This window comes from Oxyura jamaicensis, chromosome 4 (assembly GCF_011077185.1).
Source record: "Oxyura jamaicensis isolate SHBP4307 breed ruddy duck chromosome 4, BPBGC_Ojam_1.0, whole genome shotgun sequence".
Taxonomy (NCBI): domain Eukaryota; kingdom Metazoa; phylum Chordata; class Aves; order Anseriformes; family Anatidae; genus Oxyura; species Oxyura jamaicensis.
Window position 1 is genome coordinate 39,066,421 of NC_048896.1, and position 20,579 is coordinate 39,086,999.

General features: G+C 37.6%; 2 long non-coding RNA genes across 3 annotated transcripts in view; one reads left to right on the top strand and one right to left on the bottom strand.

Annotated features, from left to right (window-relative positions):
- LOC118165997 overlaps positions 1–9,050 on the bottom strand; it is a 96,440-nt gene extending 87,390 nt beyond the window's left edge. Inside the window, exons 1-2 of one of the 2 annotated variants that reach the window (XR_004750308.1) lie at positions 8,817–9,050; positions 5,777–5,885 (exon numbers count right to left, since the gene is read on the bottom strand). This is a non-coding gene — a long non-coding RNA (uncharacterized LOC118165997). Of the gene's footprint in view, positions 1–5,776; positions 5,886–8,809 lie in introns of both variants that reach the window. The other variant, XR_004750307.1, reaches the window with a different exon arrangement.
- An 887-nt stretch (positions 9,051–9,937) lies between these two features.
- On the top strand, positions 9,938–13,132 carry LOC118165998. The gene is made up of 2 exons (XR_004750310.1): positions 9,938–10,056; positions 12,602–13,132. It is a non-coding gene; the product is annotated as an uncharacterized LOC118165998 (long non-coding RNA).
- Positions 13,133–20,579: the final 7,447 nt, after the last annotated feature.

The window sequence follows — 20,579 nt, forward strand, 5'->3', positions numbered from 1 at the left end:
TAAATCTAGTCAGTTAATCATGCAGTAGATCTGCAACAGCAACCCTTATTTTTTCCTGTTGAATGTGCTATATAAATAATTACATTCAAATCAATGTACACGTAAGGATTGTTGGAAGTGGCTATAACAATTTATTACAAACCTTCCTACACTTCGGGGGACAAATGTATCATCCCCTGAGCATTCTAGATAGCAAGTCACAGTTGTACTTGTCGCAAGTGCTCTTATCTTGTAAAACATAGCCTTGACTTTAGGGTATTAATTGTATGTAAGATGTGTCCCATTGAGACACTACAAAGCTAGTGCTTTGGAGGATTACTGCTGGATTAGTCATTTTTTTTAAGAGCTGGTCTTTAGGCAACTGAGGCTAAACCTGTAAATCTGACAAGGTTCACAGTGCACTTACAGAGACTGTTTATTCTCAGTTTAAAGAAAAAGTGACTCAGCTACCAGCTTAATATGTGAGAATTGATAAAAGTAAAACTGTGCTTTTCTTTACCTCTGCCCAAAAATATCAGTGAGATCATTAGCATATCTATACCCCTTCTTTATTCCACTCTTTATTAGCATTGATCCAGCTCTAGAACTATAGCAGCAAGCTGAACTGTCACTCAAATGACACAGGTTATGACCTGGTCACCCTGTCTATGCTGGAGAAGTAGCATGCTCATCTTCGAAGGAGACCACTCATTCATCAACTTTGCCAGCTAATGAACAGATCGACACTGGCAACAACTAAAAACACTTCTTTTTTTCCCCAGTTGGTTGTGGTTCAGATAAAAAGATGCAATGATGAACATACAGTGACAGTCCAAAACTATTTGCTCTCCCTGACCATACAAGACAAAGCAGAAGCTACCAAATCATTCAGTACCCATATGGACTGTTTTTCAATATCAATAGGTGAATATGGAGGAAAAAATGCAGGTCGATCTATAATAATACAAGATTTTAAAATAATGCTAAGAAGGAAGAAGCACTGAAGAAAGGCATTCTTTGCAGACTTCACAATGGAACAATTGGCAGCTATGTAAAATTATACCCAACTACTATCTGCCTGAAGGCATCAAAGACAACTATTATGTTGATTTTGTATGTGCCAGAATTTCTTTACATGTCAGTTAGGAAGGCTGCATGACCTTGACACGAGGACAACAAAAGACTGTGAAATCTGCAGACTCGCACTGAAAAGCCTGCCTTCGAAAAATGTCACTCACAGAACCTCAATTGCTCTAAGATGCTTGTGAAGACTGATGAATTTCATCTGTGAAGCTCTTAAGAGTAATCCTGGAACGGTGATTAAATATGGAGGTCTCTCCTTGGCTACTCTAAGAAAAGTCTTGTAGAAGCTATGTTTTATCTTGCTTTTTTAAATTAACCATAAAAAATAAATTATCAAGAAAAGGGCATTGTAGCTCTAGGATGTTCCCAATCCAAAGATGTCAAAGCAATTTGTAGATGATGATGCATTTTGCCTGGAATCAAACACAATTACATTTCTTACTTAAATGAGGAAAACTGGAGAATCAGAAAAATCAGCTGAAGGGTATCACCAAGGCGTTATGAAAGACCTTAGTGTAATACCCAAATCTTCCAATCTACTGTCACTACCCCAGATTCAAAAACACCCCTTCTTCTATCAGGTAGCTAAATTATGCCCACTCAGGGCTTTGCAAGAGAATTAAAACTGATCTGACATAGATGTGGAGTCAGAAAACATAGCACAAAACATCTCTAGTATCTGTGGAAGCACTCCTTCACTGCAAGACAGAGCTGACCCTCTTTCAAGGATCCTAGTGAATGCCGAGCAAACCACAGAAACATGTCCACTAGAAGTTCTGGATGTGGAGAAGACTAACTTTAGGGCTCAAGATGACACAAACATTGATTCTTCAACATATGGATTCATGATGTGGTTTCAAAAGATAGCTAACTTTAAAATACATAGATATATTGCAGGCTTGATATAATTGTATTCCATATTTATTGATAACCATAACTATCATACGCAGAGTACAGAATTGCCAGGAGATATCATGTAAACATCTAGTGGATTTCTTCTAGGCTGGTGCCATGAACCTGCAGTCACTCTTAGAAGGCAGGGTTGCCAGGAACTAGGAAAAAGTTCTGCTATATCAAGGTTATAAAATTTTAATTCTCTCCTTCCAGGTGACGCAGAAAATAGATTGGAGTAAGCTTTGACAATCTAGTTGACATAGTCAAACATTTGCCACAAAGTTCTTAACAAATTGCAAGTCTTAAAGTTCATCCCAATAGCACCAGCCTGTGGCACTCTGATATTCATATCCCTGAAGAGTTCTCTCAAACTGAGTAACTCTATTACTAACAGAAAACGTTATACTTACTTTATAAAGTATTAATATGTAACATGTTCTTACTTACAAGAAGGTGGTAAAAAGTTTTGCCCCCCAAAAAACTTTATCTTCCAATTTATTACTTGATAATTCAGTCGTTTATTGGATTGACTCTGATGCCATTGTAATTGATGGGAATATTTCCACTGAGCCAGCAGTCCTGCTAGACCTGTAAGGGCAAGATTCCCAAAATCTGAAAAAACTGCACCAAATAATAACTGGAGTTTAAATGTTCATTGATTTCTAGAATGGTGGTTGTACTCCTAAAAGGCAAACCATTATTCTTATTCTTGGTGAAAAGAGATCACAAATAGCTTTTAATTCAAAACTGGCAATTTCTCCATTACTCTAGACAAGTGTAAGAGATTCTTACGGGATGGCTAAATACAGTTATAGAATTAAAAAAAAAGAAAGAAAGAAAGGACAGGACAGGACAGGACAGTTCACATTCAGCTGGATTTTGTTTCTTTAAAGATAAAAGGCCAAGTAAAGAGGTTCAAAGGAGAAAAGTGTGAGAGCAGGATATGCTACATTCAGAGTATTTCTCATACTCTGAAGAAGAATATAAAGCAATAAGTCTTGTGTTTGCGTTTTGATATAAAGTTTTTTATCAGACTTTCTAATTCTAAAGTTATCTTGGTCTCAGCAAATTCTGTCTGTTGAGCCAGCCAGAACTGCCTAAATTTCAAAGATTTGGACTCTGTAAAAATAGAATAACCTAGAAATTGCTTCAGCTTGTTCTGGGAAAAGCTGGAAAGGGAGAGATTTGTGTTCTACAAACAGCATTACTGAAAGAATTAGCGTGCATTTCCAAAAACATGAGCAAGCAGTTGCCTCACTTCACTTAGATGGAGGTTCTCTTCTTTTGGGCACTGAGATGATAGTCTAGAAGCTCTTTAGTGATGTAAGGAAGATTTGGGGCCTAAACTAACATATTCTGCACCCAATAAGACTTATTAGCTCAGGCCCAATGCCGTGTTGAAATAAATTACTGGGTCTCAGATTGAGCTGACTCACAGCAAGTGGGTAAAATAAACTCACTCCCACCTGCTGCCTCCATGGAGATGCAGAGGTGAAAACACCCTCCAGAGGGCCCTTACATGGCGGTAGGCAGAATTTTATAATAGATGAACTTTTTTTAATAATCGCTGTATGAATAAACTTAATTAAATTGCAACAAAAAGCTGTATTTAATCAACCCCTTTTCAAAAATTGTTTTAATAGTGAAAAGCAAAAAGAGTTGGCAGATTGAGAATTATCTACATTATTATAATTAAAGGGAGAGACTCTCCTTCATGCTAGAACAAAAGAAAAGAAAATTTAAGCAAATAAAGATGAGCCAACTCAGAAGGGGGTTACTGACAAATTAAAGCTGCTGAAATATGCTTGCAGGAAAACAGGGAAGGGATTAAAAAACAAACTCCTGTGGAAAATCTGCTATCTTATTCCAGAAAAGCAGAACCAATTTTAAAGAAGGACTTTCAAATAAGAGGCAAATTGGCAACTTCCTAAGAAAGAAGGAGATAAGCTATAAGTAGCTTGGTTTATCAAATGGAAATTTGGATTCAAAAGGGTACACTGAAACAGAAATAACAAAAACAGGGAAGTTTGCCCAGGAGTGAGCCTCTGGCTTATTTGTAGGGTAAACACAGATCAAAGCTTGCCAAAATCAGAGAGCATTTAAGTTCTTAATACAAGTGACAAAATCAAACTTTATTTTTAGCTATTAATTGCAGCACAAGAGCTACAACAAACAAGGTCTGATCTGAAACACAAAGAACTGTTTCAAGGCAGTTGATTCTGACTTGAGATATCACCCTGTCCTTGTTTGAAACAAACAAACAAACAAACATGCCTCCACTGATTTCTGACAACATTACAAAATGAAAATATACAGTGATAAAGACCTGTTCAGGCTTCAAATGGGATCTTATTTGAGCAGTTACACACTGCTGTGAGTGACAAGGTGGAGAAAGAGTCTCAGCTGGGGAAAAGAATACAGATGGCAAGTAACATACAATTTTATGCAATCACTACATGAGACACAGGTCAGTGAACCTATCAGCAAGGGTGCTCTCAAGGAAGTCACGATAGCACAGCAGGAAACTAAATGCACTACTTCTAATTTACCAGAAATGGCCTGCATACACTATCAAGAGTGCAAACAGCTTTACTGGGGGTAAAGGTTAGTACGGCCTGAAAAGGAAACTGCTACATGGCACCATGTTTCTACAGTTCCCATCTTACAGAGCACTGGCCTCCAAGCGTGTTGGAGTCAGTGTCACAGTATTCATGACCAAAGGACATTCTCTGAAACGAAATCACAGAATTGTAGGGGTTGCAAGGGACCTCGAAAGATCATCGCGTCACCCCCCTGCCAAAGCAGGTTCCTCAGAGCAGGCTGCCCAGGTAGGCGTCCAGACAGGCCTTGAATAAAACTGGCTAAGCTTTCATCAGATAGCTATCTTCCATCAGGTAGCTACTCAAGATTTTCTCCAATAACAAAGTAGATCCGTGATTTGCTGAAGAACAAGAAGTAGAAGTATCTGGACTGAAACCTTCCAATCACTTCTACGGATTTAGCAACACCAGAGAGATTGAATCCAGCATTTACGGCCCTCCTGACAGAGCCCTCAATTTTAGGCTACCCTAGTTATGACTGAAACTTTATCCTACGTGTAGCTTTTCCAGGAGTAGGACTGAACCCAATCCTGGAACAGAGACATTCACAATGAAGCAATAAAACATACCAGAGCACAGAAGAATTGTCACCACCATCTGGAAAAACTGAAGCTCCCAGCCTTGAAAGGGCTGCAACTGCCAAATTTAATGACTTCACTTAACGTCACACAAACAGTTCCTGGTTTACAATGACAACAACCTGTTACTTAAAAAAAAAAAAAAAAAAAAAAAAAAAAACTTTAAAGTTACTCTCTTCTAAATACATTTTATACAGGAGAGTTCTGGTATGAAAATACATACAAATTTGCCTAAGGAAACCAAACCAAATAAAAAAATAATGGGTAAAAAGAAATGCAAGTATCTTGTGTTAGTGTTATTCCAAACATTTTTGCAATAGAAGATTCCTTTTGAGTATCACATCAGTCACTAAAGACATTTTGGCCACAGAAAAAAGATCTGCCTATTCCTAAAATTCTTGACTGATCTCTGGCAAACAACCTAACAGAACAACAGGCAGGCCCGATGTCCTAAGAGATGAATATTAGTATTTGCAGAATTGTATAGTGGGAAACCAAGTTGTCTATTAAGCTGGCACTACTTTCAACATAAAAGAGGCAAGTGTTATGATGGAGGTATGAAACTTGAAGAAACCAGAAGAGTACTCATTCTCATAACAGCTCTGCTATACTAGCCTCAGTTAAAACAAAAATATTAATTACCTTTTTGAGAGTAAGCAGAACCTTTGGTCATTAGGCACAGCAGAATGCTAACATCCAGAAGATTCCAAGCAGCTATGAGTCTTCAAACCAGTTAAGCACTCACCAGGTTCTGAAATTAAAAATAAATAAATAAATAAATCACAATTCATAACTAAATTATGAAATTAATTGCCATAGGGAATTGTAGAGAAAACTATATAGAAAAGGGTTCAAAAAGCAACTAAAAATAACTCACTGAGGAGAAATCTACTAACTGTCAGAAATAAAATTATAGTGAAACAAGTGGCAATGAAGCTACAAACTCCAAGTCACAAAGCTCCCCCAGCCACAAACATCTGGAAGCTAGGTGCTATGCTTTAGGAATTATCGTTGCATACTTTTCCTTAATAATCTGTCACTTCTACTTTGAGAGCTGCCAAAGACAGAATTCTGGGATAAACAGTTCACTAGCTTAAGCCAGGGCAACCATTCCTTTTCTTATTTGCGATTACTATCAAAGATATGCATCACTAGTGTTGTCTTACTTGAAAAAAAAAAAAAAAAAAAAAAAAAAAAAAAAAAAAAAGTGTATGGATTAGGTGTGAGTGCACAGCATTTAAAATTCATCAAATTCTAAATCTTGATTTTTTCCTCCAGTCAGTTCAAGGTTTCTCCTTTAGGAAAGGCATGTTTCCAACTTGTTTCTGAAACAATTATTCACCTTGGACTTTCTCTTTTTAAAATTTGTGGTAGAGCTAAACTTTGTATGGAGAAACAATGAGATGGAAAACTAGCCACAGTAACATGAGTAAAATTTATAACAACATTTGGAAACATTTTACAGTGCTAACAGTCACAGCTCTAACACTTTTTAAGCTTCTGCAGATTTTGACAGAAAATTCTGTAGCAGACTATCATTTGTGTGTGTGGAAGCATATAGGGCAATGGATGTTTCAATACAAATACTGCGCAGAACACGAACAGTACATGTAATATCATTGCCTTGTAATTTTCTCCTGTGCTTCCTTTTTCTGCAGTCTGGCAGAGCTGCCTCCTGCCCACCTCTGCAACCTCGGGGATAACCATGGAAATCCCCTGCGACACAGAGCACTTCCCACTCTGGTGCGTGTGCATGCTCTGTACCACAGTCCCATGACGTGAGGTGTGGTGCTAGCAATACGAACCATACCCACCTACAGAAAAGATGAATTCGTTTTTAAAAATATTTACCAAAGATCATAAAGTTCTGGTGAGGAGGGATCTCACCATCCCCACAGCGAGACCTGCTGGACATGGAGAAAACAGGCCTTTAAAACAGGTCTGCTGAGTTCATGCCGTCAAGCAAAATACCTCACCAGCTAAACTGCTTTCAAAGCCCTGGCCGTACTCTTTTGTCTTAAAGATTTTAGACAACAGGGAAGCAACTTAATTTTCAGTTTGAAAAATGATTTCTTGCCATTACCAAGCAGTCAAGTTCACCACAATATTGAGCAGATAAAATCGCCCACCTGATGATTCAATCTAATATCACACTGCTGGCTCACTGCTTCATTTATTTAAATTGTGAATCTGATTAATACTTAGGATACTTACATTTCTTGTTAGCTTTACAAAAAACAAAGTGACTTGAGTTTAATGATACGTTTATTTTTAATTTTAACTTGCTTGTTACGAGCCACAGGAAAAAAAAAGTGCAGAGGATTTTTTTTCCATTTTCTTTCTGGCAGCAACTTGTGCTTGAATCATGAGGGTGAATAAAATTGCAGAAGTTATCTAGGTACCACATGATTTTCAATAACCCACGCTTCTCTCCCTTCACATTCCTGAAAATGTCAGTACATCTCATGACGCATACATGAACCTAATGGCAACTAAACACCTGCTCTGGTAGCCAGCTTCCTGCTGCATGATGAAACATAGCCCAGGCTGGTTTGGGTTGCCTCAATCTGTTATGTTCGCCTAATCATCACTTTTTTTCCCCTGTCAAAAATAGTATTATTCACAGAAAATAAAACAAAACCAACGTTTGTCAAAAGTTCTTTAAGACGTGCTTCATGGTACAGTTAGCGTTTCTTATGTAGAATTATAAAACTTCAAAAAATATATCACAGGAAGGTCAGGACACACAGAACATCATCAAATCCCAGATTAAACAGATACTAGAATTTTGATCAGGTGATACAAACAAAATGTTGAGTGTTCCCTGAATGATGACTTCATGGAGAAGTTACAAAATATCCCCTACTGAGTTCTTTCCATAACCATTTAATTTAGCAATTTGGTGCTAGAGATTATACTTTTCAAAATAAGGAGACCTCCCCCTATTAATTTCTTATAGGTATTTATCCTGTCACAGTGAAATTTACTTACATGCATCTCACTGTATTTTATTACATGAAAAGATATCACTCCCTGAAGCCTATAGCTAAACTCCACTTCATGCCATTAGTTTTTTGTTTTAGCAGCTTAGGATCAATTAAGCCAGTATATTTTTATTACATTAAATAAACTGGTGGTGTTGAATGATTTTGGTTTTACTTTTTTTCTATTAGTTGTCAGTTAAACTAATTGCTACCTGTGAATCACAGAAGTTAACACTAATATTCAACTACTGTAACGCATTTGTTTTCCTGAGTGGTTTTTTGTTTATGTTTGCCATAATGTCATTGCCATCAAGGTTAAGCTCGCTTATTGATATAAATTATAACAAAGCAGATAGTTTCCTACAGGTTTCAGTAAGTTGCCGTTCCCTAACCGAATACTCCTATTTAAGACAGCAAGGCAAATTCCACAGCTGTCACAGGTCAGCAACTCTTCTACATCCTAACACATGCTATTAAGGGAAATAAATCTGGTATATGAATCAAGTGTCCAAAGTGAAAGAACAGTTCAAAGGCAACTGAGAAAAGCACTCTCTACCTATGGTGGGCACAACATCCAGCCCATTAAGCCAATGCTGCAGGCTGCATGCAGACCCCAAAACAAATCATCGCCCAGGTGGGAAACAAGCTAAACAGATCAGCTGCTGCACAGTAACAAAGCACATTTACACACTGCAAACGTGCAAATGCAGAAGGGTGCACCAAAGAGAGGATTGCTGCTCCTGCTGCTCTCAGGGAATGGGAGGGATTGAGGCAGCCCCTGCAGCCTCCTCTGGCCTGCCCAGTAGCACCCGCTCTCCTCATGCTCCATTTTTCCCCTTTGGTGGAAGCAGCAGTGGCAGCACTGAGCTGTGCAGGCTTCTGCACACACAAAGAGTTAGCAAGATGGTGGTGACTTCTGTTTTCCTGAGTGCTTTCTCCCACCACTATTTCCTTCTCATGTAGGGCTCACCCTATTGTGTTTACAAGTGTAAACCTGTGTTTACAGGTGCCACGAGACAGGAATCAGCACAGGACCAAAAGCTCAGTACCACAGTGCCAGCATAACGTGTGCTGGTGTTTATTCTGCATCACATGGCAGCCTACCAGACTTCACAGCTTTTTATCTGCTCACCTAACGCAGACAGAAACATCGAGGATATCATACCGGCTTAGTTTAGGGTTAAGGTGTGGAAAGAGGACAGCCTGGAGGCCCTGGTTTGAGGAGATGGGGTATATGGCTGGGCCAGCATTTAGGCATTCGGCAGTAGGAGGTCAGTGCATTCATCTGAGGAGGATTCTGGGGACTGCAATGGAAATCAGCCTATGCAACTCCCTTAGGAGTGGGCTGAGCAGTGAGACCAAGGCAACCCAGCTGACTGTGAACCAGCAGTCAAGGAATGAGCTTTTCTGCCACTGCAAGAACTGAAATAAGCAGCAAGAGTAAGAGGGTCCTCTGTGGCCAGACTCAACCATCAGCCACAGAACAACACAGAAGCTGAGCGACCTTCTTACTGCTATCACACCAGGAGAAAGTTGAGTTGCAGCCTGGTGTTGGTAGTTCAGTGATTTCAGCTGCACCTCTCTCTAATAAGACTTCAATAAATAAATTCTGCCCTCTGTTGCCTAACAGAAATCATCAGGGCTTCTCAGCTGTAAAAGAAAGAATAAATTATTCTAATAACATGGATTAAGAGCTGAACCTAAACCACTCTACCTCCACCGATTTCAATTGATTTACACCTGGGATTAATAGGCTATTGATGTTTGCATTCAGGTATACATACCAGACCGTGACTTCAAAACAAAGCCTTCCAGTTAGCAAAGAAAGCAGAAACAAAACAACCTCGCCTGTAGAGCTAAGGAGAGTGGGACAGAAGGACAATACATCCCAAGCACTGTCAAGGGAGGGAGTAAGCCTGGGAGAAGAGTCTTAACGAGGTAAGCATATCCTTGCTTCCCTGCTAAGTAGGGCATCTTGAATAGCAAATAAACAAAGACTGAAGGATACAAAAGTAAAGAAGAGAGAGTAACAGCTGGAATGTAAAACACCATGTAAGAGATACCTGAGAGATAGAAATCAAAATCTCTGTTTTTGTGATAATAAATTTGTAAACAGAGTCCTCAAGCTGAACTGAAGCAGAGGTCAGTGCTCTAAACTTGGTTTATGAAGCAATGTTCTTCAACATTTTTCCTTCCCAATGGGCATTTTGTAGACTGGCATAGTTAGAAATGTTTTCCCTTCTCCATCTGTTGTATAGCCTGAGACAAAGGTTCTGTCTTGGTAAGTAAGAAACATGCATCCTTCTTTCCTAATACCAAGAAACTACATGGGTTAATTCAAGAGGTAGGGGGATGTTTCACTTTACAACAGAACTGGATTCTCCAGCTAGAACCTAGTGTGTTTGTCTCTCCAGAACAGCGTTTGATATACAATCCATTCATAACTATCACATGCAACTGTTGATAGAATAGACAGCTCTGAAGTACTCCCCTGATAAAGCTTTTTGTAATTAACCCTTCAACAAGAAAAAGCTTATCAAGAGTTTGCATATCACATAATGCAGTTCGTTTCCGTTTCTTTCCAAAACCAGTGTAAACACGTGCATCCTCAGGAGCAGGACTTGGCACTGATAGATGGAATAATATTTGCAGCTCATTCTTATGCAGCCAGGCCTTCAGAAAACATATTCAGTATTTCAGCAGCTTGAAATTTGACGCAGAGGAACTTACTGCATACTCAGATTCTCTGCTGAATTCATACCTGCCATTGTTTAAAAAAAAAAAAAAAAAGAGAGAGAGAGAATATGAGCTATAAGACCCTTAAGCAAGGTATGCAGAGGATTAATCACATCGTAGTCTAACTGGGCATTGAATGTCACCGGTGCTTCAAACAAATAGTGTGCGGTGGAAAGTACAATTACTAGACTGCAGATAAAGTGATCCATAAAACGAGAAATCTTATCGTGTTTGGCAGTGCATTATGAAGCATTCACCATTAAGAGGTGGGAATAAAATGTTTATGACCTAATTTATTTAAAACATGTTTGTAACTGTCTATGGTTGGTACTGTTTGATCCAAGAAAAGGTTAAGCTCATTTGGGCGGGAAAAGACATAAAACCTCAAGCTCTGAGCATATACAAGTCAGGTTATTTTTTTCTTCAAACTGAAGCAACATCAGAAATACTACCTGCAGTCAAATCCCACAAATTCATTGCTCCCTGGTGGCTAAAAGAAACTCGCTGTTTTTCTGCTTGTATTGTTCAAATAACTGTTGCATTGTGTTATATCTTTGTTTTTTTTTTCTGTTGTCATACACAATAGCACAGACAAGAAACTTACTATTTTCTTCTTTTCACTTTCCCTTTAAAATAAAGGAAAGAAAGAAAGAAAATACAATTGATGTTTGTTTATGATCTCACTGATGTAAGCTTGAACACCAACGCTGGAAGAAATGCGAGATTGAACAACATGAATGTGGGGAAAAAAAAAGAATAAATAAATAAATAAAAGCTGTTAGTAAGAAAAAGCTGAAAGGCATTACCTCCTGTATTCAACAAAAGCAGTAGGAAAAAATCAAGCTCAGCAATACCAAGCAATAATAAAATAATGGTTAAAAAAAATCTAAAACAGCTGCCAAAATTTAAAGTAGAATGCAGGCTGCAGAATGTGTGTCTGGATAATAATGGTGTAGTATAGAACTGAATATTTTCTATAAACCACAGCTGACCCTTCTGCAAAACAAAATGGAAAGGCTAATAATGCAGTTTAAGTGATAGCCTATTACGTTTGAGAAAGCAATCTTAACTCCCTCAAGGTAATTAAAATTTCCTTCATCTCAGCCTGAGCAGTCACCGGTATGTACATCCAATACAAAGAAGACAGAGCAAGCTTTAAACCATAAAGGCTATTGAACTAGAGCTACCCACCACCATGAGAAAGATATTCATTTGGCAGATTAGTAAGTTAATTATCTTAACTTAATATAAGATAATATAAGGACTTTCAAGCACCCATAATCCAAAAGTAGGGGGATTTCATCCCTGAAAGGGGGCTGAAGAAGAAGAAGAAGAGGGGAAAAAAAAAAAAATAGAACTTAATCTTGCCATCCTTTCAAGTAGGACACACTGTCTTCTTTCACATGCCCTCAGCCTTACTTCCAACTGAATAAGGGTAGCAGGTGGTAAAGATGGGACCGCGACTTTTAGGAAGAAAAAATTAAGAGAGAAGGCATATTATTTCTCCTTTCACTGTGAAAAAAATCACTTTTGCCAGCTGAGGATATAACATCTGGTCTACCTATTTCAGCATAGGAGGACAATTCCCACATAGGTAAAGGTAGTAGAAAGTTTTCTGCTTGAAAAATTCTGTAGAAAAATAAGCCTTTTTTTCCTTCTTTTTTTTTAAAACTGAATGTTCACTTTTTTCAAAGTGAACGTGCTCTGTAAATCTATATGGTTTTCTGATGCCTCATTTGCCCCACAGAAAGCCCCCACGATCCCAGCATCTTGGCTTCCGGGACCAAGCTCAGTTACCACCGGCAAGCAGCCAAGCCTGCACGTCTGCCACGGCCCAGGAGCTCTGCTGGGCTCTGCACAGGTTTTATCCCTTCCAGGGAACTCTAAAAAGTTCCAAGAAAACAAAAGGGAGATGGAACTGTTAGTTCTTCTATGGATATTTTTTTAATTCCTATGGAGGTCTAAAAAATGCACTTTTCATTCCCATTCTGAAAGATTTTCCTTTTTATTTTATGATTACCGTTAGAACATGCATGGTAGCTGTTGGCCTTGTAAACCCAGTTGTTAAACGTGGCACAAGAGTGGACTCTCTCTTTATTAAAAACAAGGATGTCTAAGAAATACTGACACTCCAACCTTATTCTACAGGGTTCATTTTCACACAGCGTTGTCACATTCAGGAAAATCATCCTTTTCAATTTCACAGCAGATTTCTCTTTACTAGAATAGTTTTGTCACTGTTAAATCAATCCAAAATACACTGAAAATTCTGAAAATTGTAGGATTTATCCTGTCCTAATTCGATCTTGCTGTTTCTATTACTTGCTCTAGCACCCATGGTAGCGGATTTATAAGCCAGGTATATGCATTCAACTCAGAACAACCGATTCCCATCAAAGCAAATTATTAGGTGGAAGACAGGCTTCATTGGTAGAGATTATAGCTTAAACAGACATACGTTACCCACAGAGGAAAAAAGAAAAAGATTTCCCTACTGAAAATTGACAAACTGTATTATGTTCTTGCTTAGTGACAACTAAGTGACAACTTCTTTCACTTGGAAAAGTAGTAAATGTATGCTGTAAATGTCTATTATTAAAAGTCACATGGCCCTGGAAGTGACTATCTGAAAGAGATTAGGGACATCAGAAAAAATCAGGCATCTGACGAAGAGAGAGCATTACTGTACACAAGCACAGGGATGAATGAGGCAAAAGAGAGCTAGAGCAAGTGTTAAGCAGAAGAGACTGGGACATTGAAACAGAAAACTAGAGCTAGATTAAGACCAAATAATGTGTATTTATTGAAAATATTTTTATGAGATTTTGTGTGTGTGTGTGTGTGTTTTTCTTCCTGTTCAGCCCACTTACTCTCTTTATCAAAAGAAGTGGGGAAAACATACAAATATTCTAGGTTCTTTCTACTGCAGTTATTTCTGATGTGATGAAGAAAGGTACACCATCTTTTCCAGCATACTACCAAATAATACTTAGCTGTTCATCTATCTATATTTTATGTAGCTCTTTGTTATTGAATTGGCAAAGTTTTCTTTCTTACGAAGGCTAACTTTTAAAAATCTCACTTTCTGTTTTCAGATTTTCTTTCAAAATGAAATTCCAGTTCTTTTTACATTCTCAGCTCCCTAAAATATTTGCTATTAAGTCAAAACATCTGTAGGCCATTTCACATCTCCCTCTCAACATAAGGCAACCCAATGCTTAGAACAATATAACAGGTTAATACTATTAATTTGGCCCTCCCTTTCCCCCTGGAACATACAGTACCCGTTGCCACAGGGTAGTCCAACTGCTTCTCTCCGGCCATCTTCTGCGCTGGCTGAGGTGGAAGCTCTCAGCAGACAAGGTGATGCAATGCTGCAGCAGTGCTTGGGCTCTCCCTCCCACCAGAGGCTTATACTCAAAAGGACTGTGCTACAAAAGAAATTGCCTGAAGAGCAGCTAAATAGTAATATTTTATCACTGTAGTGCAACACATGCTGCTGCTATGAATATAGCACCGTTTTTTGGTTTTGTTTCAAAAGATTAAAGCTATGAAAATACTGGAAATGGCCGAAATAGAGGTGGCTAAAAGGCTGCAAGGTTTTAGATGATGGCAAGTAGGGACATAGGATGAGGGCAAGGTGAGACTTGGCCACGACAGAGAAATGCTAGGCCATTGAGCCATGCAATATATTGTCTGCAACTAGGCATTTAAATAATCCTGCATCTAATCTGCAAGGTTTGAGCTGAAAGGCAACAGCTAAAAAACAAGAGGCTTGGCCAATTTTCAGATAAATTAGGTGGTATCCTAAGTGAGAGACATGTAGATCTTACCCTTCCTCTAAAAAATCTTTCCTCCAAAGTTTGTTAACTTGTTTTGGTATATTAAAGATTTATTGTAGTTATAAACTCCTGATGATGTTTCTAAACAAGGGGATACAGACTTTTCATTAGCTACCATGAATTGGAATACTTACCTGATAAAAAATTTATCTACCGCAATGAGTTGTGGTGAATAGAAGCCTATGTAACTCTTTGGTTGTCTGCTCTTCAAATGATGTGTTCCAAAAATGGAGTTCAAGTTCTTACCAGGACAAGCAAAGGACAATTTGAAATTGAAAGCTTATCCTGCAGGTCTCAATGAATATAGTGCAAATTTAGCTCATACAGAATGTAAGCAAAACAGAGAAGCAGCTTGAAAGCTATGCACCATGTAAAGAAAATCTGAAGTTTTGTAAATTAATAGAGCTCCTTTGTTAATCAGGGTAACCCACATGGTTTACATATTCTGCATAGCACATCTGTACCTTCTTTTACTACTGCAAGTTTCTATTAAAAAAAAAAAAAAAAAAAAAAGGACTACTCAGAGTACATAATTTTTCCTAGATATATAAAATTTGTAAACCCCAATTATTTTTGAACAACTCCTTACAAAAAAAAAAAAAAAAAATAAAATCCCAACAGTGCAAGTGAAATTCTTTTTGCACAGTATGTAGCTTACTTATGGAGAAGAAAGAACTCAACTCAGAATGAGCAGTGCAAAGCAAGCATTCATAAATATTTAATGCCTCTTACTCCCTTTTCTTTTATGGTTTTCCCATATTTAAATCATATAGTTATTATATTATTAGTGTCTTTCCTTTTGCTCTTCCCTTCAGTTCAAAATGCAGACGAAGATGCGGCAAAATGACAGTTAATTGGCAGATTCCAAGCACAGAGACAAAGTGCATATCAACATATAACGTGAAAAGCCTCTAATACTTGGTATAAGCAAATCATAGATGTGTCAAGAAGTGTTAGGCTGACAGATATACAAAGAAACTAATTTTTCTTCCATAAAACAGCAACGACAACCTCCACTGACTACAAAAGCAAAATCCATCAACGTCGGACATGCACAGCATTGCTGACATGAGTGCAAAACCTGTTGATACTGCTGGGAGATCCAGCTGCTTACCACAGTCTCATTTCTCAATATGCCTTGCTGCATAGTCTTTCTAGAGTACATTTCCTATTTCTGACTTTTCATCCTCACTTGTTAAGAACAGCATGAATAGCCGTGGACAAGAAATAGAATGGACACAATTCTTCTCAGTACTTTTACACTGCAGTGTTTTTGCTTTACTTTAGCCAAATGTAAGAAAAGAATCCGAGGACAGGGATTTTGTCATGTTTTGTTGGTTATCAGTCTGGGCAGACTATCTGTGGACTTGGTGAAGTGAATTAGCAAGACCGATACTTCCCTTGAAGTTCCCAATTACAGACCTCAATCCTTCAAGCTGATCTGCCCAGGGAGATCTTTTCCTCCATCTCCATTTATGCCTAAGAGTTCATCTAATGCTATTTCAAATAAAGTATTTTAGAAAAGGAACTGGTCTGCACCAACTCTTGCACTACGTTAGATGTCTTTTATTTTTAATGCATATGAGATAATTAATTAGCAGATGAGATGATTAATTCACTTAATCAGATAGTTAACAATTTCTCTACAGTCCTTTGATTTTAGCTACAAAATGCATGAGCTGCATTTTATTCAAATGTACAGCAGTCTTCCACCCAGTCAGGAACTGAACTATTCTTCCCAAACAGAATGTCTGAAATTTACTTTTAATGTGAGCAAGCGAAATCTCTGTGAACTAATAAATCTATCATCATGTCCAAGAAAATATAACCGTTCTAGCAGTTGCTGAATCTCAATGAAAAGACAAATGTATTAATATCATCTTATCTCCCAAAAAATCCATCTGCTATTAAATCTTTAGAAACATAAATTTAAAATGTGCTAGTTGATGCCTATATCAATTTTATGACACCAAATTTTCCCAACAACAAATATAAAATGCATGGCACTTTTTCAAATTAAGAAGTCTCAGGACACTTCTAGAGTAGATGTACAAAAAAAAATCAGCTGTGGTATTCAAGCCAGCCAAACAATTCAATGTGAGAATAAGAGAAGTGTTGGGTTATTTGATTTAGAAAATGGCAGCGTGCGTCAGTACTTGTTGGTATGAACTCAGTTTGCAAAAAGGTAAGTGCACAAATTAAGGCTCCCGTTCCAAAAAAGCACCTATTTAATGTAAACAACTGTCACACTCGTGCTTGTATGCTTGGCTGACCCTGCGTCATCGTTATTTCTGCACAGAACTCTATTGCAGCACATCTAACAAAGAAATAACCTACAAGTTTCTGACCAAGCAGAGGCAACTCAAAGCACATGCCAAGTTGAATGCTACCTAGAACGACAAATTGCCAAAGTAAAACAATGCCCTCATACTTATTTTGTCTGCAGTCCTTTCTATAGAGCCCTCCCAGGTTGGGGATGTAAGGCAGTAGATACCATGTACAGGCAAAGTGTTTGAGGGGATTCCTCATGTCTATAAGCAACGAGGAGCACCCTCACCCTTTGTATTCTGTATGAAAAGGGAATTGCCTGGCAGCAGGAAAGGGAAGGGCACCGTTTGATGGCTTCTTAAGACAGAATACTATGCTACATCTGCTTCTCAGGGAGGAATTGCCCCAAACAAAATCTTCATCTTTGGAGACAGCAAATTTCAATTTGACTATCTTGTTAACAAACCTTGTCTGAGCTCTGCAATACAACTACAAGTAATTACAGAAAACCCAAGCCACAGAAAATCAAACTAAGAACAATTTAGACCATGCCGGGATCCAGGTGAATCCTAGATACTGTGTGAAGGCCAAGTACATGGCTTTACAGACTGCAGGAAATATGTTCCTGCGTTACTAACACAGACAAAGCTATGCTAATCACTACTTCAGCCAAAGATTTTGATATAGAAACTGTGTACAGAATGCAGAGGAGGAAAAAAATTGTCCAAATCTAATCAAAAGTTAATCTGATGTTTTTAAAGGGAGAAAGTGGAAGACAGTTTGAATCTATCACTTCAAAACAGACCTCACGACTTTAAGTTTCCAAATGTGATTAAACAAAATTCCTGTATGGTAAAATTTAAAGTAAAAGCTGTGTTTTGTGTTTCACAAGGACTGCACCCACTCTATTAGCAGATTGACAGAAATCAGGGAAGGACAATATATGAAAATAGTATTTTCCAACAAATTCAATAAGAAGAAAAATATTAATGCTATAATGATTACTTCAAGACCTCTTTAAAAACATGGAAAGTCAAACAGACCTATATAAAATGTAGGATGAATATAAAGCACAGGGCTGAAATAAAAAGGCCGAGATGTCAATTGACTAACTTAGATGCAGGGAAGGATTCTATAAATATTGTAAAATACAGAACCAAAGGAAATTACAGGTCAACTGTTTCACGGGGAAGGCAGGCAAGCTGATAAGGAAAAGGCTTACATACTAAATACTTTACCTATAGGGTGCATTGTAACTATAAAGTGAACAGGAGTGTTGGCTATATTAGGGAAATTATAAGTTAAGGAATATTTGCATAAATTATACATATTGTAGTTTGTAAGGCTTGATTAAATTCAGTCTTAAGGACTCAGTAAACCAGATGAAACAGTCTCAAACTTCAAGGAATTTTTCTAAAATTCACAGTGGACTAGAAGTCTCAGGGGACTGGAGAAGGATAATTGCGGCACTATCTTTAAGAAGGAGAGAAAGAAGGGACTGGTGAACTGGACACAGCCTAAATTTGATTCCTGGAAAGATTCTGGAACGTATTACTGAGCAATTTATAAGCACCTCAAGAATAATAAGATGATAAAAAACAGATGACATGGATTTGTCAAGAAAAAAAAAGTTGTATCAAATCAGTATAATTTATTTCTTTGACAGAGCTGCCAGCTAATGGATAACAGGGAACCAATAGATCCAATAGATGTGATAAACATTAACATTACTTTTTTTCTTTTTTTTTTGTAATATTCTCTATGGCAGTCTCGTAAGTATGCTATGGAAATCTGGTCTGGATTATTTCTTTGTAACATGGGAGAATAACTAGTTGAAAAAACTCCCAAAGCTGAGTTTTCAGCAGTTCCATGTCAAAATGAGAGAGAATTTCAAAGAGGGAAAAAAATAATAAAAAATAAAAAATAATATATATATATATTTAGTCAATATTTTCATTGATGATCTGAATGATAAACAACATGAAATGTGAAGACTATAGAAACCAGAAAACAAAATTTGCAGAAAACAAAGTTGAATAGTGTTGCAAGCATTCTGAATTCATTCATCTGTATTTCCAGGATAATTTTTAACACTTGCAAAAATGATTCAGAATTGGAAGCTGGAGTCCATGAAGACAGAGAGAAACACTGTGCTTAGTATGAAGAAATCTAATGCCCCAATTTCCAGTATGACATTGGAAATATCTGCCTAAATTAGGTACTGTGAAAAGGCAAGTTAACCATAAGCCGAGTATGGAGTTAACAATTAAAAACACAGTGTAAAATTGTGAAATTCATCTTCAAATACATCAACTGGAACTTTATATGTAGTATGGAGGTAGTTATTTCACCTTACTGACTGCTTTGAGCCCTCAGATATCAAGTACATGGCCCCGTCTTGGATACTGACTTTAACAAGGACACGGCAATTCATAAGGAGACCAAAAAACACACAAGTTTAGAAATACTGGTATCTGGGACTTAAAGCTTGAAAGAGATTGACCTCCTTCAATTTCTTCAAAAAAAAAAAAAAAAAAAAAAAAAAAGATTCAGCTCAGATTTTAAGAACTATTTATGGGACAGGAGAGGTACCTGAATTGTCTTCATGCTTTTCAAGACAGAAGAAGGAATTGATCCTGTCTGACAAGACAGGATCTAATCAATAAAAGCTGTAAGCACTGAGCTACTGTATGAAGCAAGGAGGATGCTGCATCCCTTCTTTGCTGTCTGTTCTAGTAATCCCGATTATTAGAGCACGTATGATAGAGAAGGAAAGCTTATTTCAGGGACAAACGCAGCACAGGCAGTTACTGGGCAAGCTGAGGAGCAAAACTTCAGACTTCTGGGAAATTTTAATGTAAAAACAGCCAATGAACTTTTGGTGCACAACTTGATAATAAAAACGAGAAGAGGTTTTGTAATGCAATTTTGAATTAGGCTCTGAGGCACAAAGAGGTGGGATTTGCGTGCTTGACATCTGTAAACATATAGTCCCAGTTGTTTATACAGCCTAATGAACTTTGACTTAATGAGATTGAGGTTCTGTTTTTCAAAATGACACTACATGCCTAACCACATCCGTGTTTCCTATAGCTTCATCCACCTGTCGAGAGAATGGAGAAGTAGTGTCAGTACCCACAAGAACTTAAGCCTTCAGCAAATCTATGAGCAAATGTAATAGTATACATAATAAATACATACATACATACATACATACATAAATCGGATGTACTTGGGAGAAAAAGAGTAAGCCAGAGTTGGATTGTGTATGCCGTGTGTATCAGCTCTATTACTGTTTTCAGTTTATAGCAAGTCAGAATCTAGAAAAACAGGCAAGTTTGGTAAAGACAGACAGTATCGTGAAAAAGACAAAGCTAGTGTACTGTAAACCTAACGTCTGATAAATGGTGAGGGATTTTTTTCCCATTTCATTCTAAATATAAAATAAGGTTTGCAGAAACTGGAGAAAAATTCTGAGGAAGATAAAATCTCTGCCTAAATGAACACTGACACTACAGGCATTTAATTAAGAATGAATACACTCCATACTATGCTTTTTTCCATCACCCTCATCTCATCCCTTGACAATCATTTCCTGTTAAAATATTTTAGAGA